The sequence below is a fragment of the Lemur catta genome (genome assembly GCF_020740605.2).
Source record: "Lemur catta isolate mLemCat1 chromosome 10 unlocalized genomic scaffold, mLemCat1.pri SUPER_10_unloc_5, whole genome shotgun sequence".
NCBI lineage: Eukaryota > Metazoa > Chordata > Mammalia > Primates > Lemuridae > Lemur > Lemur catta.
Window position 1 is genome coordinate 789,093 of NW_025423736.1, and position 26,073 is coordinate 815,165.

At 42.3% G+C, this 26,073-nt stretch overlaps 1 pseudogene; it reads left to right on the forward strand.

The window, feature by feature from the left end:
* Positions 1–907: 907 nt before the first annotated feature.
* On the forward strand, positions 908–15,945 carry LOC123629153 (annotated as a pseudogene).
* Positions 15,946–26,073: the final 10,128 nt, after the last annotated feature.

A 26,073-nucleotide genomic window follows, 5' to 3' on the forward strand; every position in this document is an offset into this window, starting at 1 on the left:
CAACTTACTGGAGTAAATTTTATCTTTAACTCTTTTTTTTTTTTTTTTTTCCTCAATCAGTCTTGCTCTAGGGAGTGTGTCAATTTTAATAATGTTTTTCAAGAACCAACTTTTGACTATTGAATGTCTTTTATTTTTATATTTCTTCATACTCTTAAGCATTACCTTATCCACTGCCTTTCATTCAATGCAGATTATAACATGAATTTGATTACCTGAAATTGATAAGTAGGGAAAAAATGTCTGTATAATGCGGAAGTCGTGGTAGGTTTTATACAGTTTTTCCTGGGCCTAGGAATCAGGAACAATGGGAAGAGAATATGGCGTTAAAGAAAAACCTCCCAGCTTTACAACTTTACAAGCAAGAGCCCTTTTCAGCTTTGTTTTAGTGCAATTTCGAACAAGTGCCTGCACACAGGGCTCCCTCCCTGGGAAGGATACCCCATTCCTGCACAAGCACAGTTTTCAGCATAGGGCCGGTTGCCTTTTTTCCAGGGCCCATATTAATGGCAGCCCCAATAGTTCAAAGATATCATTTCCTTTTCTATTGTCTCAGCTCCTAAAAGCCTCTTTTTTTAATGTTAAGTTTTAATATCTTGAAGCAGCTGCCAGACACACTACTCGTCTGGGCCATCCACATCATCCTCTGAGGTACCAATGGTTGTTTTTCTGTGCTCTGGTAAGAAGTGGCAAAGCTTTTGAGTCATCTGCTCCAAATCTGTGCTTTTATAAGCAAGCCCTGTTACTTGTTGCATGTGATTTCATAGAATGCAAGCTTTCTTAGTAATGCACATGTCATGTTGTAGTAGAAAAGCCTGCAAGTGCTGTAAAAGAGCCAGAGGGAAAGAATTCTGTGGGTTCAGAGAGCAAAGAGATGGCAGGGAATGTGGTGTGGAAGAGGTGGCAAATGACCAATGGCTTGAGGTATCTGGCAAAATCCATGAGCAGTGAAAGTGAAGGAGCGCCCTCGTCAGGGAAGGAAGAGCGGAAGGAAGAGAGCAAGCAGATCGTGCAGAAGGAATATAGAAGTAAGTATTGCACCTGTTGGTAAGATAAATATGTATTTTCAAATAAACACTCTGGAGAAGATTGTTGCTTAAACACATGTGATGGCTAGGGCTATAAAAGTAGAAAAATATGTTCTTTAGATTCATAGGTCTTCATTTTACTTATCAGGGTTGGTAATTTGCTCAAGGACCTGATTATTAAATACTTAATTGCAAGATAAAAGTGGGCAAAAAAAAAAATTAGCAGGTATATTTTTCCGTTTGTAGGTTTTCTTGGTCTACAGATGCTAAAAGTGTCAGCCTCCACATGTACAATTGTCATTAGCACAGATCCTTTTTGATTTACCTATGGTATGCTATGTGATAGATTTTCTTTATAACAAATCTTAAGGAGTTAGTGTCTAAAATGTTGAAAAAGACCAATTTTCAGTGGTTAACAAGTCAGACTGACTTGATTCATTTCTGTATGGATTTGTATTTGTTCATGAAAATGAACCTAAATCTTTGATGGAAGGGAAATGCCTTTTCATACTCCACGAGGAAGAATTATCCCTAAGCAACTCCTGGACTCTTTCTGTCCCAAAGGGGACTAAGTGTCTTCTCTGACTGATACATTTGGAAAGAATGACTTGGGCTGCCCTTGGGAGCTTGAGTCCCCTGCTCCTGCCTGAGCGACGAGCACTACCTGTGCCTGCGCTGGAAGAGTTGGTTAGCTCCAGGTTTCTGTGATCAGTGTTCATTCGTTGTCTCTCACATCAAGCTACGTCCTCCAATTACACTGTACCAATAGCAAAATTTTCCTCGTTATTTCTCTGCTAGTTCTGAACCCAGGCAGGAAAGAAGGATGTTTTGGAAAGAAGCATTCTCAAAAACACCGACAAGGATTCTCTTCTCAAAATTGCTAAATCATTCTGAGAATTTTAAAATGAAGAAATGTTTAAGACTAAATCATGTTCTTGAATGATTTCCGTAGTAAGAGTAAAATTTCAAAATTCGAAAAACTCTTTCACTATACTAACAAGTGATTCTGATACTTTTGAACTGATTGTGAAAGTAAGTGTCGATTTAATAGGTAATGACTCACATGGCATTACCACTAAAACCTATTAGAACATCTTTCATCTAATATTAATATTTAATCTGTAGAGTGATTTTGCAAGTTTTAGTACTTGAGCTTTTATGAATTAGAGAAAGCATATACTGTTATCTCCACGTCATAAATGAGGGAATTGATAAATGATTCACCCAAGGGCAGGAAGCTGATGCAATTTGGATAGAACCAGGACTCAAATCTGGTTCTTTGGACTCCATATATTGTGATCTCTAACTGAACACAAATATTTCCCCATACTTCGTTAATTTAAAGATCTGTAAAATTTTTTAAAAATGTAAATAAAACGCTTGGGACTCTGACTCGGGGGAATGGGCGGGCCATGGACAATGTATATGACCTGAACTTATGTACCCCCATGATGAGCTGAAATAAAAAAAAAAAAGAAAAGTAAGTAAAACAGTGCAATTTAAATTCCGCGATATCAAATTATTTATTTGGTGACAAGGTAATCTTTTTTAAAAGAAGTTTCATTTTTAATTGACAATTTCATATATTTATGGGGTAAAATGTGATATTTTATTGCATGTATACATGGTGGAATGATCAAATCAGGGCAATTAGCATATTCATCACATCAAATACTATTTCTTTGTGGGGAAAACATTTAATTTCCATTCTTTTAGTTATTTTGAAACATACAATACACTATTATTAACTATAGTCACCAAGCTGTGCAATAGATCACCAGAACCTGTTCCTCCTATCTCACTGAAACTTTGTACCCTTGACCAACATTTCCCCTTTCCCTGTCCACTGCCCTCCACCCACACAACCTCCAGTTTCTGGTAACCACCATTTTATTTTCTAGTTCTATGAGTTTAACTTTTTAGATTGCACATATAAGTGAGATCATGCAGTATTTGTTTCTCTGTACCTGGCTTATTTCACTTAGCATAATGTCCTCCAGGTTGATCCCTATTGTTACAAATGACAGAATTTTCTACCTTTTTAAGGCTGAATAGTGTTCCACTATGTGTATATATACACCACATTTTTGTCATCCATTCATCCATGGATGGACACTTTAGTTCCATATCTTGGCTATTATGAATAATGCTGAAGGGAACATGGAACTGCAGACATCTCTTTGACATACTGATTTCAGTTCCTTTGGATATATAGCCAGAAATATGATTGCTACATGATATGGTAATTCTACTTTTAGTTTTTTGAAGAACCTCCATACTGTTTTCCAAATGGCTATACTAATTTACAATACCACCAACAGTGTACATGGGTACCCTTTTCTCCACATCCTTGCCAAAGCTTGTTATCTTTCAAATTTTTGATAATAGCCAATCTAACAGGTATAAGGCGATATCTCATTGTGGTTTTTATTTGCATTTCTCTGATAATTAGAGATGTTCAGCATTTTATTCATATATCTGTGGGTAATTTGTATGTCTTCTTTTGAGAAATGTCTATTTAGGTCCTTTGCCCATGTTTTAATCCAGTTGTCTTCTTGTTATTCAGTAGTTTAAATTCCTTTTATAATTTTTATATTAGCTCCTTACCTGATACATGATTTGTAAATATCTTCTCTCAATCTGTGAGTTTTTTCTTCACTATGTTAATTATTTACTTTGTTGTGCAGAGGTTTTTAGTTTGATACAGTCCCATTTGTCTATTTTTGCTTTTGTTGTTTGTGCTTTTAGGGTCATATCCAAGAAATCATTGCCAAGACCAATGTCATGGAATATTTCCCCTATGTTTTCTTCTAGTAGTTTTACAGTTTCAGGTCTTATGTTTAAGTATTTAATCCATTTTGAGTTGATTCTTGTTAAAGTGTAAGATAAAGGTCCATTTTCATTCTTACATACATGGATCTTCAGTTTTCCCAAGACCATTTATTGAAGAGACTATCTTTTCCTGTTGTGTGTTCTTGACATCTTTGTTGAAAATGAGTAGATTATAGGTATGCGTGTTTATTTCTGGGCTTTCTATCCTATTCTTTTGGTTGATGTGTCTGTTTTGATGCCAGTACCATGCTTTTTTGATTATTATATCTTTGTAATATAGTTTGAAATCCTATAGTGTGATACCTCCACACATGATCTTTTTGGTCAAGATTTATTTGACCATTTGGGGTCTTTTGTGGTTCCATACAAATTTTAGGAGTGTCTTTTCTGTTTCTCTGAAGAATGACATTGGAATTTGGATAGGGATTACCTTGAATCTATAGATTTCTTTGGCTAGTTTGGACATTTTATTATAACAATATTAATTCTTCCAGTCTATGAATATGGGATATCTTTCCATTTATTTGTGTCATCTTCAATTTCTCCTATCAATGTTTTGTCCAAGGCCACACCAACCTCCACCCATCAGGCCCCATTGTACTCTGAAGCTAACAAGGTAATCTTTAAATTGAGAAAACTGAATGTAATCATGATTCTTAACTTTACACCAGCCTGAGGGCAGTCACAGTGTAGACTTCATTTTTTTCCCAGAGCCACAGACCAGTGCTGTGAGGCACAGCAGTTTGTACCCCAGTTCCAGCTCCCGTACTCCCCATTTCTTCACATCATTGGCCATCAGAGTCTTAAGACATTTTCATTAAAGTCAACGTAATTGTGAAGGGGTGTACTTTTGGGTGGGGAGGAGGAATAAGGACAGGGAAGAAAGGTAAAAGTCAGCAGGAAAGGAGGACCCTAGCCAAGAAGCCTGTCATCAAGCAAAAAAAGTCTTCAAAATATTTCTCATTTAAAAACATTTATTATCATTTTAATTAAATGCATTAAATGAGAAATTTAATTGTGTACCATCAAGGAAAACTGACTTTCTTTCCCTTCAAGGAGAGGTATGCTGTTGCGTGATTCCATTACTGAAACACTGCCATGTACCACAGAAGCTATGGTTGTAGAGAAACCCTGATCAGAACCATGGGTTCAGGTGTCCAGCTGTTCTTGGGGACTCTGCATGTCAGCCCTTGTGTGCTGTTCATATACCCCCCACCCCTGGGCACTCACTCCAGAAGAAGCATCACTCATAAGAGATTATAGATTCTCCGAGAGTTTTCTGTGGTTTGGCCTCTACATTCCCATAGATAATTGTAACTCCTTTATGCTTGCAACTTCCTATTTTCATATATTACATAATGTATAATAGAACAGTTTCCCTCTTAGTGTCAGAGGACATGTCAGCCATGCCATTATGGATCTCACTCCTGAGCATTCTTCTCCAACTGTGAGCATCATCAAGATCAAACATCCAGCCATTGCGTTTACTTCCCCTTTCATTTCTGGGTATCTTGGAAAGTACTTCTTCCAGAGATGGGAAGTGATCTTTGCCTGTATCTCCAAATCTCTTTTTCCCTGGCTTGGCATTCAAAATATTTCTCATCATATTTTTTAAACATTGACTCTCACACTATGTATGACGAAAGAAGTTTTTTTCCACCAGTCTGTTGCAAACCAAATCTTTTGTAAAATATAATAAAAATGACCCAGAAGTTTCTAGTTGCCACACAAAATATTTCTAAATGCATTCTCTCACTTTTAGAACTTATCCCACAGTGGACAAGTTTGGAGATAGAGGATGGTACACATGTGCACACACACACTCACTTCGATAGTATTGTTCTAGAGGTCCAAGACTATCATACCAGACTCATACCCTATTCCTCCGTGTGTGTGTGTGTGTGTGTGTGTGTGTGTGTGTGTGTGTGTGTGCACGCGCGCGCGCACTTGTGCGCGTATAATTTGGCAAAATGTAAGAAAAACCAAACATCTAATTGATCAGGAAATATTTTCTTTCTAGTCAGAGTGAGCAGAGTTGGTGTCTTTTAGAAAGAATCCAAGTTTGAAATTCCAAAAATATATGCAATATAAGTAGATTCATGAGAAAAGCAAATGAATTTTAGAAATCTAAGATATCATAGTAATCATGATGAAAAAAGAAAAGCATTCCTCCTGGAGGCTGTAGGGAAGGATCTGTTTCGTTTGGCAGCTTCTAGGGCCACCTAACTCTTTGGCTGTGGCCTCTTCCTCATAGTCACAGCCAGCAGGAGAGCATCTTCACATCTCTCTCCCTCATTCACAATATCATCAATAATAAAAGTTTGGAAATAAATTTTTATATTGAAAACTACAAAACATCACCAAAGGAAATTTTATAAGATCTACATAAAGAATCCACGCTTTGGACTAGAAGACTCAGTATTGTTCAGATAGTAATCTTTCTCCCATTGATCTATAAATTCAGTATAATTTCCATCAAAATCATAATAGACATTTTATAGATTTGATAAGCTGATTCCAAAACTTATGTGTAAATGCAAAGGACCCAGAATGTCCAAAATAATTTTGAAAAAGAAAAAACAAATGGGAAGAGAACTTCCTCAACATGATAAAGAATATCAACAAAAAAACTGCAGCTAACATCATATTTGATGGTGAGGAACTGGAAGCTTTCTCACTAAGATCAGAAACAAGCCAAAGATGTCCTTTCTCACCACTCAGTTTCAACATTGTACTGAAAGTCCTAGCAAATGCAATAAGACAAGAAAAAGAAATTTAAAGATGTACTGACTGGGAAGGAAGAAATAAAACCGGCTTTGTTTGTAGATGGTGTGACTGTGTAACAAATGTCCCACTCTGATGGGGGGAGTCTATGTATGTGTTTCTTCAGACAAAGTCCTCCTCCCATTAGAGTGTATGTGGCTGTGGAAGGGAGCCTGTGAGTCTGCTATGAGCTCCCATGTCCCTGAACTCTTCCCAGAAAATACGCAGGGAGCTTCTCTGCCAGCTACAGAAGTTTGGCTCCTGGGAAGAGGGGATAGGTTTCTGGATTCATTTAAATGGTGTAGTATGAGTGCACAAAGCCAACTGTACAGGAACTGCTGATGTGTCTCTTGCTTATACCCTCCAGGGCTATATCCCTGAGGCTGACCAGAAGACAAGGCTGACTTTCGCAGGCCCAAGCTTGCCATAAGGCATAGTCAGTGGCACTGAGGTCACACAGTTACAAAAGCGTAACCTTGGGACTTGCCTCTCACTCCAAATCCTGTACTCTACAACATAGCAGGGTTTAGTAACTATTTAGATTGTAATGGTCACCAAGTCTAAGGAGTCATAGCATATGTTGCTAAATCTTCTGAATAAGAATTTATATGTTAAACTAAATGACATAGGACAGGTCATGGAACGCATGGAAGAAGTGTAGCTGGAGATTCATAAGTATTCTGTCTGGGCATCAGAAACATGAAACAGTTTGCAGCACGCCCAGGAGGAAGGATAACCCGGGCGTTTGTGTTAAGTTGTATTGCTGACGTGTGCCGGAAAACCTGCCAAGGGCCCGCAGCATGAAACAGGCAGTTGAAGAGAAATGGATCCATTCAATGGGATCTCAAAACCTTAGCTGGTTTGCAGGGTGTTTTTGTCTGGACACATGCATTATGAATTCCATGAAACGTTTATTTCCATGAGTGGGATTTCATTTACTTCCACACATTCATTTACCCATTGGGTCTAAAGACTGAAACAGGATCCGCACTTTTCACCCTTCCTTTCAGAATAATTTGATTCATCTGCTAGGAATGGCGATTCCTTCTCCAGACCAATCCAAGGCTAGGCCAAAGTAACTCGATCTTTCCAAGAGGTGTGTGGCACAACTTTTGAAAGAACCGAAGGTGGAGAACTATTTGGTATTTTTCCGTAGCACTTTTCACCGTAATTGTCATAAGGTTGGTCTCTGCATCCTAAAGCATACGAGAGATTTCACAGACGAAAGCAGGCTGAGACCCAGTAAACTTGGCATTTCCAAAAGTTGGTCCAAGAGACTACAAAGAAAGTGTTATTTTAAGTATTATTCCACTGTGGTTTCACCATTGTTTTCAGAAACCGAGTAGGTTTCTCGCCTTAGCATAAGAATCCTGCCTGGTAGTTGAGATTTCTGGGTGGGGTGGAAGTTCGGGGCTTCTGTCAGCCCTGCCTTTAATTTGTTTACCTCCAGAGTTGGTAAGTGCATATTTGCGTGAGATGGGAAAAGTGTGGATCGTGCTTCAGATTTCATCCTGACACTTTTGAAATCACCAGTATGTTGGTAATTATTTGCCATTTCCATAGAGTTTTCCACCATAATAGTCATGAGTTCGGTCTCTGCATCCTGAAGCATATGATACTTTTTGCAGAGACACCTATGCTGAGGCCCAGGTACCTTGCTATTTCCCAAAAGTGGCACCAGAGCCTTGGAAGATAGGATTGTTTTCACTATTACCAGAGCATGCTTTCACCACTGTTTCAAGAACGGGAGCCCTTTTCAACCATTAGCGGAAGAATCCTTCTTTGGAGATGAGATATTTTTCTGGGGTGGCAAGTGCAGGGCCTCTGTCAGTCCTGGGTTTGTTGGACTAGTGCCAGACATGAGAAGTGCGCCTTTGTGGGACAGGTGAATAGTGCGGATCCTGTTTCAGTCTAAAGACTGAAACAGGATCTGCACTTTTCACCGTTCCTTTCAAAATCATTTGATTAATCAGCTAGGAATGGCGATTCCTTCTCCAGAGCAATTCAAGGCTAGGACAAAGTAACTCGATCTTTCCAAGAGGTGTGTGGCAGAACTTTTGCAAGAACCGCTAGGTGGAGAATTATTCGGTATTTTTCCGTAGCACACTTCACCGTAATTGTCCTAAGGTTGGTCTCTGCATCCTAAGCATACGAGAGTTTTCACAGACGAAAGCAGGCTGAGGCCCAGTAATCTTGGCATTTCCAATAGTTGGTCCTAGAGAATCCCAAGAAAGTGTTCTTTTAAGTATTATTCCACTGTGGTTTCAGCATTATTTTCAGAACCCGAGCAAGGTTGTCACATTATCTTAAGAATGCTGTCTGGTAGTTGAGATTTCTGAGTGGAGTGTAAGTGCGGGGCTTCTATCACCCTGCCTTTGATTTGTTTACCTCCAGAGTTGCCACGTGCATATATGCGTGAGATGGGAAAAGTGAGGATCGTGCTTCAGATTTCATCCTGACACTTTTGAAATCACCAGTATGCTGGTAATAATTTGCCATTTCCATAGAGTTTTGCACCGTAAGAGTCATGAGGTTGGTCTCTGAATCCTGAAGTCTATGATGCTTTTTGCAGAGAAACCTCTGCTGAGGCCCAGGTAACTTGCTATTTCCCATAGTTGGCACAGGAGCCTTGGAAGATAGGATTGTTTTCAGTTTCATTTCACCATTTTTTCACCACTGTTTCAAGAACCGGAGACCTTTTCAGCCGTTAGCGGAAGAATCCTTCTTTGGAGATGAGATATTTTTCTGGGGTGGCAAGTGCAAGGCCTGTGTCTGTCCTGGGTTTGTTGGACTAGCGCCAGACATGAGAAGTGCGCCTTTGTGGGACAGGTGAATAGTGCGGATCCTGTTTCAGTCTAAAGACTGAAACAGGATCCGCACTTTTCACCATTCCTTTCAGAATCATTTGATTCATCAGCTAGGAATGGCGATTGCTTCTCCAGACCAACGGAAGGCTAGGCCAAAATAACTCGATCTTTCCAAGAGGTGTGTGGCCCAACTTTTCAAAGAACCGCTAAGTGGAGAACTATTTGTTATTTTTCGAAAGCACTTTTCACCGTAATAGTCATAAGGTTGGTCTCTGCATCCTTAAGCATACCAGAGTCTTCACAGACGAAACAGGCTGAGGCCCAGTAATCTTAGCATTTCCAATAGTTGGTCCTACAGACTACCAAGAAAGTGTTCTTTTAAGTATTATTCCATTGTGGTTTCAGCATTGTTTCCAAAACCCGAGCAGGGTTCTCGCATTAGCATAAGAATCCTGCCTGGTAGTTGAGATTTCTGGGTGTGGTGTAAGCGAGGGGCTTCTGTAGGCCCTGCCTTTGATTTGTTTACCTCCAGAGTTGGAAAGTGCATATTTGCGTGAGATGGGAAAAGTGTGGATCGTGCTTCAGATTTCATATTGACACATTGAAATGACCAGTGTGTTGGTAATTATTTGCCATTTCCATGGCGTTTGGCACCGTAATAGTCATGAGGTCGGTCTCTGCATCCTGAAGCCTATGATGATTTTTGCAGAGATACCTCTGCTGAGGCCCAGGTAACTTCCTATTTCCCATAGCTGGCACAGGAGCCTTGGAAGATAGGATTGTTTTCAGTATTATTTCACCATGCTTTCACCACTGTTTCAAGAAGGGGAGCCCTTTTCAACCGTTAGCGGAAGAGTCCGTCTTTGGAGATGAGATATTTTTCTGGGGTGGCAAGTGCAGGGCCTCTGTCAGTCCTGGGTTTGTTGGACTAGCGCCAGACATGAGAAGTGCGCCTTTGTGGGACAGGTGAATAGTGTGGATCCTGTTTCAGTGTAAAGACTGAAACAGGATCCGCACTTTTCACCGTTCCTTTCAGAATCATTTGATTCATCAGCTAGGAATGGCGATTGCTTCACCAGACCAATCGAAGGCTAGGCCAAAGTATCTTGATGTTTCCAAGAGGTGTGTGGCCCAACTTTTGAAAGAACCGCTATGTGGAGAACTATTTGGTATTTTTTCGAAGCACTTTTCACCGTAATTGTCATAAGGCTGGTCTCTGCAACCTTAAGCATAGGAGAGTTTTCACAGACGAAACAGGCTGAGGCCCAATAAAATTGGCATTTCCAATAGTTGGGCCTGGAGACTACCAAGAGAGTGTTCTTTTAAGTATTATTCCACTGTGGTTTCAACATTATTTTCAGAACCCGAGCAGGGTTCTCGCATTAGCATAAGAATCCTGCCTGGTAGTTGAGATTTCTGGGTCGGGTGTAAGTGCGGGGCTTCTGTCAGCCCTGCCTTTGATTTGTTTACCTTGAGAGTTAGAAAGTGCATATTGGCGTGAGATGGGAAAAGTGTGGATCGTGCTTCAGATTTCATCCTGACACTTTGAAATGACCAGTGTGTTGGTAATTATTTGACATTTCCATGGCGTTTGGCACCGTAATAGTCATGAGGTCGGTCTCTGCATCCTGAAGCCTATGATGCTTTTTGCAGAGAAACCTCTGCTGAGGCCCAGGTACCTTGCTCTTTCCCATAGCTGGCACAGGAGCCTTGGAAGATAGGATTGTTTTCAGTATTATTTCACCATCCTTTCACCACTGTTTCAAGAACGGGAGCCCTTTTCAACCGTTAGTGGAAGAATCCTTCTTTGGAGATGAGATATTTTTCTGGGGTGGCAAATGCAGGGCCTCTGTCAGTCCTGGGTTTGTTGGACTAGCGCCAGACATGAGAACTGCGCCTTTGTGGGACAGGTGAATAGTGCGGATACTGTTTCAGTCTAAAGACTGAAACAGGATCCGCACTTTTCACCGTTCCTTTCAGAATCATTCGATTCATCAGCAAGGAATGGCGATTGCTTCACCAGACCAATCGAAGGCTAGGCCAAAGTAACTCGATCTTTCCAAGAGGTGTGTGGCACAACTTTTGAAACAACCGCTAAGTGGAGAACTATTTGGTATTTTGCCGAAGCACTTTTCACAGCAATTGTCATGAGGCTGGTCTCTGCATCCTTAAGCATACGAGAGTTTTCACAGAGGAAACAGGCTGAGGCCTAGTAAAGTTGACATTTCCAATAGTTGGTCCTAGAGACTACAAAGAAAATGTTCTTTTAAATATTATTCCACTGTGGTTTCACCATTGTTTTCATAACCTGAGCAGGGTTCTCACATTAGCATAAGAATCCTGCCTGGTAGTTGAGATTTCTGCGTGGGGTCTAAGTGGGGGGCTTCTGTCAGCCCTGCGTTTGATTTGTTTACCTCCAGAGCTGGTAAGTGCATATTTGCGTGAGATGGGAAAAGAGTGGAGCGTGCTTCAGATTTCATCCTGACACTTTTGAAATCACCAGTATGTTGGTAATTATTTGCCATTTCCATAGCGTTTTGCACCGTAATAGTCACGAGGTCAGTCTCTGCATCCTGAAGCCTATGATGCTTTCCGCAGAGAAACCTATGCTGAGGCCCAGGTATCTTGCCATTTCCCATAGCTGGCACCGGAGCCTTGGAAGATAGGATTGTTTTCAGTATCATTTCACCATCCTTTCACCACTGTTTCAAGATCGGGAGCCCTTTTCAAACGTTAGCGTAAGAATCCTTCTTTGGAGATGAGATATTTTTCTGGGGTGGCAAGTGCAGGGCCTCTGTCAGTCCTGGGTTTGTTGGACTAGCGCCAGACATGAGAAGTGCACCTTTGTGGGACAGGTGATTAGTGCGGATCCTATTTCAGTCTTTAGACTGAAACAGGATCCGCACTTTTCACCATTCCTTTCAGAACCATTTGACTCATCAGCTAGGAATGGCGGTTCCCAATCCAGACCAAACGAAGGCTCGGCCAAAGTACCTCGATCTTTCCAAGAGGTGTGTGGCACAACTTTTGAAACAACCGCTAGGTGGAGAACTATTTGGTATTTTTCCGAAGCACTTTTCACCGTAATTGTCCTAAGGTTGGTCTCTGCATCCTTAAGCATACGAGAGTTTTCACAGGTGAAACAGGCTGAGGCCCAGTAAACTTAGCATTTCCAATTGTTGGTTCTAAGGCTACAAGGAAAGTGTTCTTTTAAGTATTATTCCACCCTGGATTCACCATTGTTTTCAAAATCCGAGCAGGATTCTCGCATTAGCATAAGAATTCTGCCTGGTAGTTGAGATTCCGGGGTAGGGTGTAACTGCGATGCTGCTGTCAGCCCTGCATTTGATAAGTTTACCTCCAGAGTTGGTAAGTGCATATTTGCGAGGGATGGGAAAAGTGTGGATCGTGCTTCAGATTTCATCCTGACAGTTTTGAAATCACCGGTATGTTCGTAATTATTTACTATTACCATAGCGTTTTGGAACGTAATAGTCATGAGGTCGGTCTGTGCATCCTGAAGCCCATGATGCTTTCTGCAGAGAAACCTCTGCTGAGGTCCAGGTAACTTGCTATTTCCCATAGCTGGCACCAGAGCCTTGGAAGATAGGATTGTTTTCAGTATTATTTCACCATCCTTTCACCAGTGTTTCAAGAACGGGAGCACTTTTCGACCGTTAGCGTAAGAATCCTTCTTTGGAGATGAGATATTTTTCTGGGGTGGCAAGTGCAGGGCCTCTGTCAGTCCTGGGTTTGTTGGACTAGCGCCAGACAAGAGAAGTGCGCCTTTGTGGGACAGGTGAATAGTGCGGATCCTGTTTCAGTCTAAAGACTGAAACCGGATCCGCACTTTTCACCGCTCCTTTCAGGATACTTTGATTCATCAGCTAGGAATGGCGAGTCCTTCTCCAGACCAATTGAAGGCTAGGCCAAAGTAACTGGATCTTTCCAAGAGTTGTGTGGCACAACTTTTGAAACAACCGCTAGATGTAGAACTATTTGGGGGTTTTCCGTAGCACTTTTTACCGTAATTGTCATAAGGTTGGTCTCTGCATCCTTAAGCATACGAGAGTTTTCACAGACGAAAGCAAGCTGAGGCCCAGTAAACTTGGCATTTCCAATATTTGGTCCTAGAGACTGCAAGAAAAGTGTTCTTTTAAGTATTATTCCACTGTGGTTTCACCATTGTTTTCAGAACCCGAGTAGTGTTCTCGCATTAGCCTAAGAATCCTCCCTGGTAGTTGAGATTTCTGGGTGGGCTGTAAGTGCGGGGCTTCTGTCATCCCTGGGTTTGATTTGTTTACCTCCACAGTTGGTAAGGGCATATTTGCGTGAGATGGGAAAAGTGTGGATCGTGCTTCAGATTTCATCCTGACAATTTTGAAATCACCAGTATGTTGGTAATTATTTGCCATTTCCATAGTGTTTTGCACTTTAATATTCATGAGGTCGGTCTCTGCATCCTGAAGCCTATGATGCTTTTCACAGTGAAACCTGTGCTGAGGTCCAGGTAACTTTCAATTTCCCATAGCTGGCACGGGAGCCTTTGAAGATAGGATAGTGTTCAGTATTATTTCACAATCCTTTCACCACTGTTTCAAGATTGGGAGCCCTTTTCATGTGTTAGCGTAAGAATCCTTCTTTGGAGATGAGATATTTTTCTGGGGTGGCAAGTGCAGGGCCTCTGTCAGTCCTGGGTTTGTTGGACTAGCGACAGACATGAGAAGTGCGCCTTTGTGGGACAGGTGAATAGTGCGGATCCTGTTTCAGTCTAAAGACTGAAACAGGATCCGCACTTTTCACCGTTCCTTTCAGAATCATTCGATTCATCAGCTAGGAATGGCTATTCCTTCTCCAGAAAAATCGAAGCTAGGCCAAAGTAATTCGATCTTTCCAAGGGGTGTGTGGCACATCTTTAGAAACAAACGCTAGGTGGAGAACTATTTGGTATTTTTCTGTAGCACTTTTCACCCTAATCGTCATAAGGTTGGTCTCTGCAACCTTAAGCATACGAGGGTTTTCACAGACGAAAGCATGCTGAGGCCCAGTAAACTTGGGATTTCCAATAGTTGGTCCTATAGACCACAAAGAAAGTGTCCTTTTAAGTATTATTCCACTGTGGTTTCAACATTATTTTCAGAACCCGAGCAGGGTTCTCGCATTAGCACAAGAATTCTGCCTGGTAGTTGAGATTTCTGGGTGGAGTGTAAGTGCGGATCTTCTGTCAGCCCTGCGTTTGATTTGATTACCTCCAGAGTTGGAAAGTGCATATTTGCGTGAGATGGGAAAAGTGTGGATCATGCTTCAGATTTCATGCTGACACTTTTGAAATCACCAGTATGTTGGTAATTATTCACCATTTCCATAGCGTTTTGCACCGTAATCGTCATGAGGTCGGTCTCTGCATCCTGAAGCCTATGATGCCTTTCACAGAGAAAACTCTACTGAGTCCCAGGTAACTTGGTATTTCCCAGAGCTGGCACCGGAGCCTTGGAAAATGGGATTGTTTTCAGTATTATTTCACCATCCTTTCACCACTGTTTCAAGAACGGGAGCACTTTTCAAGCGTTACCATAAGAATCCTTCTTTGGAGATGAGATATTTTTCTGGGTGGCAAGTGCAGGGCCTCTGTCAATCCTGGGTTTGTTGGACTAGCGCCAGACATGAGAAGTGCGCCTTTGTGTGAGAGGCCGGCTCCTTTCTCATCAGAGAGAGTGAAACCAGCAAAGGTGCCTTCTCCCTGTCTGTGAAGGATGTCACCGCCCAGGGGGAAATAGTAAAGCACTATAAGATCTGCTCCCTGGAGGAAGGGGGCTGCTACATCTCCCTCCGGGTCACCTTCCCCTCGCTCCAGGCCCTGGTGCTGCACTACTGCAAGAAAAGGGATGGTTTGTGCCAGAGGCTGACCGTGCCCTGCATCAGCCTTGCTCCTCATAACCCCTGGGCCCTGGACAAGTGGGAGATCCCCCGGCAGTCTCTCAGGCTGGTCAGGGAACTCGGATCAGGGCAGTTTGGCGAAGTCTGGATGGGCTACTAAAGAAACAATGTGAAGGTGGCCATCAAGACCTTGAATGAGGGAAGGATGTCTCCGGAAGCCTTCCTGGGTGAGGCGAACCTGATGAAGGCTCTGTAGCACGAGAGGCTGGTCTGGCTCTACACCATGGTCCCCAAGGAGCCCATCTATATTGTCACCGAGTATGTGGCCAGAGGGTGCCTGTTGGATTTCCTGAAGACAGACGACGGTGGCAGACTGTCCCTCCCGAGACTGATCGACATGTCAGCCCAGATCACCGAAGGGATGGCGTACATCAAGCACATGAATTCTATCCACCGCTACCTATGGGCGGCCAACATCCTGGTGTCTGAGACCTTGTGTTGCAAAATCGCTGACTTCGGTTTGGCCAGGATCATCGACAGTGAATACACTGCCCAGGAGGGTGAGCAGAGCCCCACAACTGCAGGGGAGACCTTGGGCCTTACCTCCCCGACTCCCCAAAGCCTCTTGACATTACATGGTACGGCCCCATGTGCAAAGACCTGAGAGCACTGTGGTTTCTACAATTCTAGACCAGCATTTCCCTAACTGTGTTCAGCAGAGTAGTAATGCCCCCAGACCTCCCACTGAGGAATGGCTTTAGGATAAGGTCAGTTTGGAGAAACTGCAGGTCATCACCCTTCCTGCCTTGGAGATTCCCAATGCACAGCAGCATAAAGGCACTGAGAAGTCCTGCAGCCAAGCAACAATTCACATTCACCTCACCTGGTGTCTCCTGAACTAGTTTCAGCCCCCAATACTATTTCCACCTGGGTCCTATTAATCTCCCACAGAACTAGGCTTTCACAGAGCACACTTTGGGAAACACAGCTCAAACGTGCGAGCAGCAAACCTTACACCTGAATTAGGGTCTGCACAGAGCTCTCAGTTTTCTCTGCTAATATAACTGAGGTACAAGTTGACTTCACAAGAGGATCCGAGGGGTCAAATACATTTGCCTGCGAGCCAGCGAGATTCGCCGAGCATATGGATCAGCCATGCAAAAGGGTAGATGCGGCTGGTTCCCTGGGGAACTTCAGGCTGGCTGGGCCACTGAGAGAGCCGGGCAAGGGGAGGGAGTGCCACTCGAGCCCTGTGCTCTCCTGGGAACGCCGACCAGGCCCACCGCTGTCACAGGGCCTCATGGGGAATCAGGATGCAAGTCCATCTTCATCGTGATTCTAGGTGGTCCAGGAATACCAAAAAAAAAAAAAAAAAAAAAGACTGAAAAAGGATCCAAACTTTTCATCGTTCCTTTCAGAATCATTTGATTCATCAGCTAGGAATGGCGATTCCTTCTCCAGACCAATCGAAGGCTAGGCCAAAGTAACTCCATCTTTCCAAGAGGTATGCGGCACAACTTTTGAAAAAACTGCTAGGTTGAGAACTATTTGGTATTTTTCCATAGCACTTTTCACCATAATTGTCATAAGGTTGGTCTCTGCATCCTTAAGCATACGAAAGTTTTCACAGACAAAAGTATGCTGAGGCCCAGTAAACTTGGCATTTCCAATAGTTGCTACTAGAGACTATAAAGAAAGTGTTCTTTTAAGTATTACTCCATTGTGGTTTCACCATTATTTTCAGAACCAGAGCAGGTTTCATGCATTAGCATAAGAATCCTTCCTCCTAGTTGAGATTTCTGTGTGGGGTGTAAGTGCGGGGCTTCTGTCAGCCCTGTGTTTGATTTGTTTACCTCCAGAGTTGGTAAGTGCATATTTGCGTGAGATGGGAAAAGTGTGGATCGTGCTTCAGATTTCATCCTGACACTTTTGAAATAACCACTATGTTGGTAATTATGTGCCGATTCCATAGCGTTTTTCACCGTAATAGTGATAAGGTTGGTCTCTGCATCCTTAAGCCTATGATGCCTTTCGCAGAGAAAACTCTACTGAGGCCCAGGTAACTTGGTATTTCCCAGAGCTGGCACCAGAACCTTTGAAGATACGATTGTTTTCAGTATTATTTCACTATCCTTTCACCACTGTTTCAAGAACGGGAGCACTGTTCAACCGTTAGGATAAGAATCCTTCTTTAGAGATGAGATATTTTTCTGGGGTGGCAAGTACAGGGCCTCTGTCAGTCCTGGGTTTGTTGGACTAGCGCCAGACAGGAGAAGTGCGCCTTTGTGTGAGAGGTGAATAGTGTGGATCCTCTTTCAGTTTAAAGTGTCAGGTTGAAGTCAGAAGCACAATCCACACTGTTCCCATCACACGCAAATATGCACTTACCAACTCTGGAGGTAAACAAATCAAACACAGGGCTGACAGAAGCCCCGCACTTACACCCCACACAGAAATCTCAACTAGGAGGAAGGATTCTTTTGCTAATGGATGAAATCTGCTCTGGTTGTGAAAATAATAGTGAAACCACAGTGGAAGAAGGACTTGCATCCTGATTCCCCATGAGGCCCTGTGACAGTGGTAGGCCTGGTCGGAGTTCCCAGGAGAGCACAGGGCTCGAGTGGCACTCCCTCCCCTTGCCCGACTCTCTCAGTGGCCCAGCCAGCCTGAAGTTCCCCAGGGAACCAGCCACATCTACCCTTTTGCATGGCTGATTCATATGCTCAGCGAACTAGCTTGCTTGCAGGGAAATGTATTTGACACCTCAGATCCTCTTGTAAAAGTGAATTTGTACCTCAGTTATATTAGCAGAGAAAACTGAGAGCTCTGTGCAGACCCTAATTCAGGTGTAAGGTTTGCTGCTCGCACATTTGAGCTGTGTTTCCCAAAGTGTGCTCTGTGAAAGCCTAGTTCTGCGGGAGACTAATAGGACCCAGGTGGAAATAGTATTGGGGGCTGAAACTAGTTAAGGAGACACCAGTCTAAAGACTGAAACAGGATCCACACTTTTCACTGTTCTTCTCAGAATCATTTGATTCATCAGCTAGGAATGGCGATTCCTTCTCCAGACCAATCGAAGGCTAGGCCAAAGTAACTCCAGATTTCCAAGAGGTGTGTGGCAAAACCTTTGAAATAACTGCTACGTTGAGAACTACTTGGTATTTTTTGGTAGCACTTCTCACCATAGTTGTCATAAGGTTGGTCTCTGCATCCTTAAGCATACGATAGTTTTCAAGGACAAAAGTATGCTAAGGCCCAGTAAACTTGGCATTTCCAATAGCTGGTAATAGAGACTATAAAAAAAGTGTTCTTTTAAGTATTATTCCACTGTGGTTTCACTATTACTTTCAGAACCAGAGCAGGTTTCTCCCATTAGCATAAGAATCCTGCCTGGTAGTTGAGATTTCTGTGTGGGGTGTAAGTGCCCGGCCTCTGTGAGCCCTGTGTTTGATTTGTTTACCTCCAAAGTTGGTAAGTGCATATTTGCATATGATGGGAACAGTGTGGATCGTGCTTCTGATTTCATCCTGACACTTTTCAAATAACCAGTATGTTGGTAATTATGTGCCATTTCCATAGCATTTTTAACCGTAATAGTGATAAGGTTGGTCTCTGCATCCTTAAGCCTATGATGCTTTTCGCAGAGAAAACTCTACTGGGGCCCAGGTAAGTTGGTGTTTCCCATACCGGGCACCAGAGCCTTTGAAGATACGATTGTTTTCAGTATTATTTGACCATCCTTTCACCACTGTTTCAAGAACGGGAGTACTTTTCAAGTGTTAGCATAAGAATCCTTCTTTGGAGATGAGAGATTTTTCTGGGTGGCAAGTGCAGGGCCTCTGTCAGTCCTGGGTTTGTTGGACTAGCGCCAGACATGAGAAGTGCGCCTTTGTGTGAGAGGTGAATAGTGCGGATCCTGTTTCAGAACTTGTAACTGTTCTTCTCAGAATCATTTGATTCATCAGTTAGGAATGACGATGCCTTCTCCAGACCAATCGAAGGCTAGGCCAAAGTAACTCGATCTTTACAAGAGGTGTGTGGCAAAACTTTTGAAATAACCGCTAGGTTGAGAACTATTTGGTGTTTTTTCGTAGCACTTTTCACCATAATTTTCATAAGATTGTTCTCTTCTTCCTTAAGAGTAACGTTGTTTTCACAGACAGAAGTATGCTGAGGCCAAGTAAACTTGGCATTTCCAATAGTTGGTACTAGAGACTATAAGGAAAGTGTTCTTTTAAGTATTATTGCACTGTGGTTTCACCATTATTTTCAGAACCAGAGCAGGTTTAGCCAATTGGCGTAAGAATCCTTCCTCGTAGTTGAGATTTCTGTGTGGGGTGTAAGTGCGAGGCTTCCGTTAGCCCTGTTTTTGGTTTGTTTACCTCCAGAGTTGGTAAGTGCATATTTGCCTGACATGGGAAAAGGGTCGATCTTGCTTCAGATTTCATTCTGACACTTTTGAAATAAGCAGTATGTTGGTAAATATTTGCCATTTCCATAGCGTTTTTCACAGTAATAGTGATAAGGTTGGTCTCTGCATACCTAAGCCTACGTTGTTTTTCACAGAGAAAACTCTACTGAGGCCCAGGTAACTTGGTATTTTTCAAACCTTGCACCAGAGCCTTTGAAGACACGATTGTTTTCAGTATTATTTCACCATCCTTTCACCACTGTTTCAACAACAGGAGCACTTTTCAAGCGTTAGCATAGGAAATCTTCTTTGGAGATGAGAATTTTTCTTTTTGGGGTGGCAAGTGCAGGGCCTCTGTCAGTCCTGGGTTTGTTGGACTAGCGCCAGACAGGAGAAGTGCGCCTTTTTGTGAGAGGTGAATAGTGCGAATCCTGTTTCAGTGTAAAAGACTGAAACAGGATCCGCACTTTTAACTATTCTTTTCAGAATCATTTGATTCATCAGCTAGGAATGGGGATTCCTTCTCCAGACCAAACGAAGGCTAGGCCAAAGTAACTCGATCTTTCCAAGGGGTGTGTGGCACAACGTTTGAAATAACCGCTAGGTTGAGAACTATTTCATATTTTTTCGTAGCACTTTTCACCATAATTGTCATAAGGTTGTTCTCCGCATCCTTAAGAAATCAATAGTTTTCACAGAGAGAAGCATGCTGAGGCCCAGTAAACTTCGCATTTCCAATAGTTTGTACTAGAGACTATAAAGAAAGTGTTCTTTTAAGTATTATTCCATTGTGGTTTCACCATTATTTTCAGAACCTGAGCAGGTTTTACGCATTAGCATAAGTATCCTTCCTCCTAATTTAGATTTCTGTGTGGGAATAACTGCGGGGCTTCTGTCAGGACTGTGTTTTATTTGTTTACCTCCAGAGTTGGTAAGTGCATATTTGCATGAGATGTAAAAAGTGTGGGTCGTGCTTCAGATTTCATCCTGACACTTTTGAAATCACCAGTATGTTGGTAATTTTTTGCCGTTTCCATAGCGTTTTTCAGCATAATAGTGGTTGGTCTCTGCATGGTTAAGCCTATGATGCTTTTCGCACAGGAAACTTTACTGAGGCCCAGGTAACTTGGTATTTCCGGTACCTTGCACCAGAGCCTTTGAAGATACAATTGTTTTGAGCATTGTTTCACTATCCTTTCACCAGTGTTTCAAGAATGGGAGCACTTTTCAACCGTTAGCATAAGAATCCTTGTTTGGAGATGAGATATTTTTCTCAGGTGACAAGTGCAGGGCCTCTGTCAGTCCTGGGTTTGTTGGACTAGCTGCACACATGAGAAATGTGCCTTTGTGTGTGGTGAATAGTGCGGATTCTGTTTCAGAACTTTTAACCGTTCTTTTCAGAATCATTTGATTCATCAGTTAGGAATGGCGATGTCTTCTCCAGACCAATCGAAGGCTAGGCCAAAGTAACTCGATCTTTCCAAGAGGTGTGTGGCACAACTTTTGAAATAACCACTAGGTTGAGAACTATTTGGTATTTTTTCCTAGCACTTTTCACCATAATTGTCATAAGGTTGATGTCTGCATCCTTAAGCATACAATAGATTTCTCAGACAAAAGATGCTGAGGCCCAGTAAACTTGGCATTTATAATAGTTGGTACTAGAGACTGTAAAGAAAATGTTCTTTTAAGTATTATTTCACTGTGGTTTCACGATTACTTTCAGATCCAGAGCAGGTTTCACGCATTAGCATAAGAGGCCTTCATGTTAGTTCAGATTTCGGTGTGGGATGTAAATGCCGGGCTTCTGTCAGCCCTGTGTTTGATTTGTTTACCTCTAGACTTGGTAAGTGCCTATAGGCGTGAGAAGGTAAAAGTTTGGATCTTGCTTCACATTTCATCCTGACACTTTTGAAGGAACCAGTATGTTGGGAATTATTTCCCTTATCCATAGCGCTTTGTACCGTAACAGTGATAAGGTTAGTCTCTGCATCTTTAAGCCTATGATGCTTTTTGCAGAGAAAACTCTACTGAGGGCCAGATAACTTAGTATTTCCCATACCAGGCACCAGAGTCTTTGAAGATACGATAGTTTTCAGTATTATTTCACAATCCTTTCACCATAGTTTCAAGAATGGGAGCACCTTTCAACCATTAGCATAAGCATCCTTCATTGTAGATGAAATAATTTTCTGGGTTGGCAAGTGCAGGGCCTCTGTCAGTCCTCGATTTTTTGGACTAGTGGCAGACATGAGAAGTGCGCCTGTGTGTGAGAGTTGAATAGTGTCTAAAGACTGAAACAGGATCCGCACTCTTCACCGTTCCTTTCAGAATCATTTGATTCATCAGCTAGGAAGGGCGATTCCTTCTCCAGACCAATCTAATGTTGGTCAAAGTAACTCGATATTTCCAAGAGGTGTGTGGCACAACTTTTGAAATAACCGCTACGTTGAGAATTATTTGTATTTTTCCATAGCACTTTTCACCATAATTGTCATAAGGTTGGTGTCTGCATCCTTAAGTATACGATAGTTTTCACAGACAAAAGTATGCTGAGGCCCAGTAAACTTGGCATTTCCAATAGTTGGTACTAGAGACTATAAAGAAAGTGTTCTTTTAAGTTGTATTCCACTGTGGTTTGACCATTATTTTCATAACCAGAGCTGGTTTCTCGCATTAGCGTAAGAATTTTACCTCCTGGTTGAGATTTCTGTGTGGGGTGTAAGTGCGGGGCTTCTGTCAGCCCTGTGTTTGATATTTTACCTCTAGACTTGGTAAGTGCATATTTGCGTGAGAGGGGAAAAGTGTGGGTCATGCTTCAGATTTCATCCTGACACTTTAGAAATAACCGGTATGTTGGTAATTATTTCCCATTTCCATAGCAATTTGCACCGTAATAGTGGTTGGTCTCTGCATCCTTAAGCCTATGATGCTATTGCAGAGAAAACTCTACTGAGGCCTAGGACACATGGTATTTCCAATACCTGGCACCAGAACCTTTGAAGATACGATTGTTTTCAGTATTATTTCATCATCCTTTGAACACTGTTTCAAGAATGGGAGCACTTTTCAACAATCAGGCTAAGAATCTTTCTTTGGAGATGAGATATTTTTCTGTAGTGGCAAGTGCAGAGCCTCTGCCGGTCATGGGTTTGTTTGACTAGCGCCAAAAATGTGAAGTGTGCCTTTGTGTGAGAGGTGGATAGTGCGGATCCTGTTTCAAAACTTTTAAATGTTCTTTTCAGAATCATTGATTCATCAGCTACGAATGGCAATTCCTTCTCCAGACCAATGGAGGGCTAGGACAAAGTAATTCGATCTTTCCAAGAGGTATGTGGCACAACTTTTGAAATAACTGCTAGGTTGAGAACTATTTGGTACTTTTTCGTACCACTTTTCACCATAATTGTCATAAAGTTGGTCTTTGCATCCTTAAGCCTATGATGCTTTTCGAATAGAAAACTCTACTAAGGCCCAGGTAACTTGGTATTTCCCATACCTGGCAACAGAGCCTTTGAAGATACGATTGTTTTCAGTATTATTTCACCATCCTTTCACCACTGTTTCAAGAATGGGAGCACTTTTCAACCATTAGCATAAGAATCCTTTTTGGAGATGAGATATTTTACTGGGGTGGCAAGTGCAGGGCCTCTTTGAGTCCTGGGTTTTTTGGACTAGCTCCAGACATGAGAAGTGTGCCTTTGTGTGAGAGGTGAAAAATGCAGATCCTGTTTCAGTCTTTAGACTGAAACAGGATCCACACTTTTCACCGTTCCTTTCAGAATCATTTGATTTATCAGCTAGGAATGGCGATTCCTTCTCCAGACCAATCAAAGGCTAGGCCAAAGTAACTGGATCTTTCCAAGAGCTGTGTGGCACAACTTTTGAAATAACCACTATCTTGAGAACTATTTGGTATTTTTCTGTAGCACGTTTGACCATAATTGTCATAAGGTTGGTCTCTGCATCCTTAAGCATAGGATAGTTTTCACAGACAAAAGTATGCTGAGGCCCAGTAAACTTGGCATTTCCAATAGTTGGTACGAGTACTATAAAGAAAGTGTTCTTTTCAGTATTACTGCACTGTGGTTTCACCACTGTTTTCAGAACCAGAGCAGGTTTCACGCATTAGCATAAATATCCTTCTTCCTTGTTGAGATTTCTGTGTGGGGTGTAAGTTCGCGGCTTCTGGCAGCCCTGTGTTTGATTTCTTTACCTTTAGAGTTGGTAAGTGCATATTTGCGTGAGATGGGAAAAGTGTGGATCGTGCTTCAGATTTCATCCTGTCACTTTTGAAATAACCAGTACGTTGCTAATTATTTTGCATTTCAATTGCGCTTTACACCATGATAGTAGTTGGTCTCTGCATCCTTAAGCCTATGATGCGTTTCGCAGAGAAAACTCTTCTCCAGCCCAGGTAACTTGGTGTTTCCCATACCTGGCACCAGAGCCTTTGAAGATACGATTGGTTTCAGTATTATTTCACCATCCTTTGACCACTATTTCAAGAACGGGAGAACTTTTCAACCGTTAGCATAGGAATCCTTCTTTGGATATGACATATTTTTCTGGGGAGGCACCTGCAGGACCATTGTCAGTCCTGTGTTTGTTGGACTAGGGCCAGACATGAGAAGTGCGCCTTTGTGTGAGAGGTGAAAAATGCAGATCATGTTTCAGTCTTTAGACTGAAACAGGATCTGCACTTTTCACCGTTCCTTTCAGAATCATTTGATTCATCAGCTAGGAATGGCGATTCATTCTCCAGACCAATCAAAAGGCTAGGCCAAAGTAAATCGATCTTTCCAAGAGGTGTGTGGCACAACTTTTGAAACAACCGCTAGGTGTAGAACTATTTGGGGTTTTTCCGTAGCACTTTTCACCGTAATTGTCATAAGGTTGGTCTCTGCATCCTTAAGCATACGAGAGTTTTCACAAACGAAAGCAGGCTGAGGCCCAGTAAACTTGGCATTTCCAATAGTTGGTCCTAGAGACTACATAGAAGGTGTTCTTTAAAGTATTATTCCACTGTGGTTTCACCATTGTTTTTAGAACCCAAGCAGGTTTCTGGCATTAGAATATGAATCCTGCCTGGTAGTTGAGATTTCTGGGTGGGGTGTAAGTGCAGGGCTCCTGTCAGCCCTGTCTTTGATTTGTTTACCTCCAGAGCTGGTAAGTGCATATTTGCGTGAGATGGGAAAAGTGTGGATCGTGCTTCAGATTTCATCCTGACACTTTTGAAATCACCAGTATGTTGGTAATTATTTGCCATTTCCATAGCGTTTTGCACCGTAATAGTCACGAGGTCGGTCTCTCCATCCTGAAGCCTATGATGCTTGTTGCAGTGAAACCTCTGGTGAGTCCTAGGTAGCTTGCTATTTCCCATAGCTGGCACCGGAGCCTTGGAAGATAGGATTCTTTTCAGTATTATTTCACCATCCTTTAACGACTGTTTCAAGAACGGGAGCCCTTTTCAAACTTTAGAGTAAGAATCCTTCCTTGGAGATGAGATATTTTTCTGAGGTGGCAAGTGCAGGGCCTCTGTCAGTCCTGGGTTTGTTGGACTAGCGCCAGGCATGAGAATTGCGCCTTTGTGGGACAGGTGAATAGTGCGGATCCTGTTTCAGTCTAAAGACTGAAACAGGATCTGCACTTTTCACCGTTCCTTTCAGAATCATTTCATTCACCAGCTAGGAATGCCGATTCCTTCTCCAGCCTAATCGAAGTCTAGGCCAAAGGAACTCGATCTTCCCAAGAGGCGTGTGGCACAACTTTTGAAACAACCGCTAGGGGGAGAACTATTTGGGGTTTTTCCGTAGCACTTTTCACCGTAATTGTCATAAGGTTGGTCTCTGCATCCTTAAGCATATGAGAGCTTTCACAGACGAAAGCAGGCTGAGGCACAGTAAACATGGCATTTCCAATAGTTGGTCCTACAGACTACAAAAAATGTGTTCTTTAAAGTATTATTCCACTGTGGTTTCACCATTGTTTTCAGAACCCAAGCAGGTTTCTCTCATTAGCATAAGAATCCTGCCTGGTAGTTGAGATTTCTGCGTGGCGTGTAAGTGCGGGGCTTCTGTCAGCCCTGAGTTTGATTTGTTCACCTCGAAAGCTGTTAAGTGCATATTTGCGTGAGATGGGAAAAGTGTGGATCGTGCTTCAGATTTCATCCTAACACTTTTGAAATCACCAGTATGTTGGTAATTATTTGCCATTACCATAGCGTTTTGCACCGTAATAGTCACGAGGTCGGTCTCTGCATCCTGAAGCCTATGATGCTTTCTGCAGTGAAACCTCTGGTGAGTCCCAGGTAGCTTGCTATTTCCAATAGCTGGCACTGGAGCCTTGGATGACA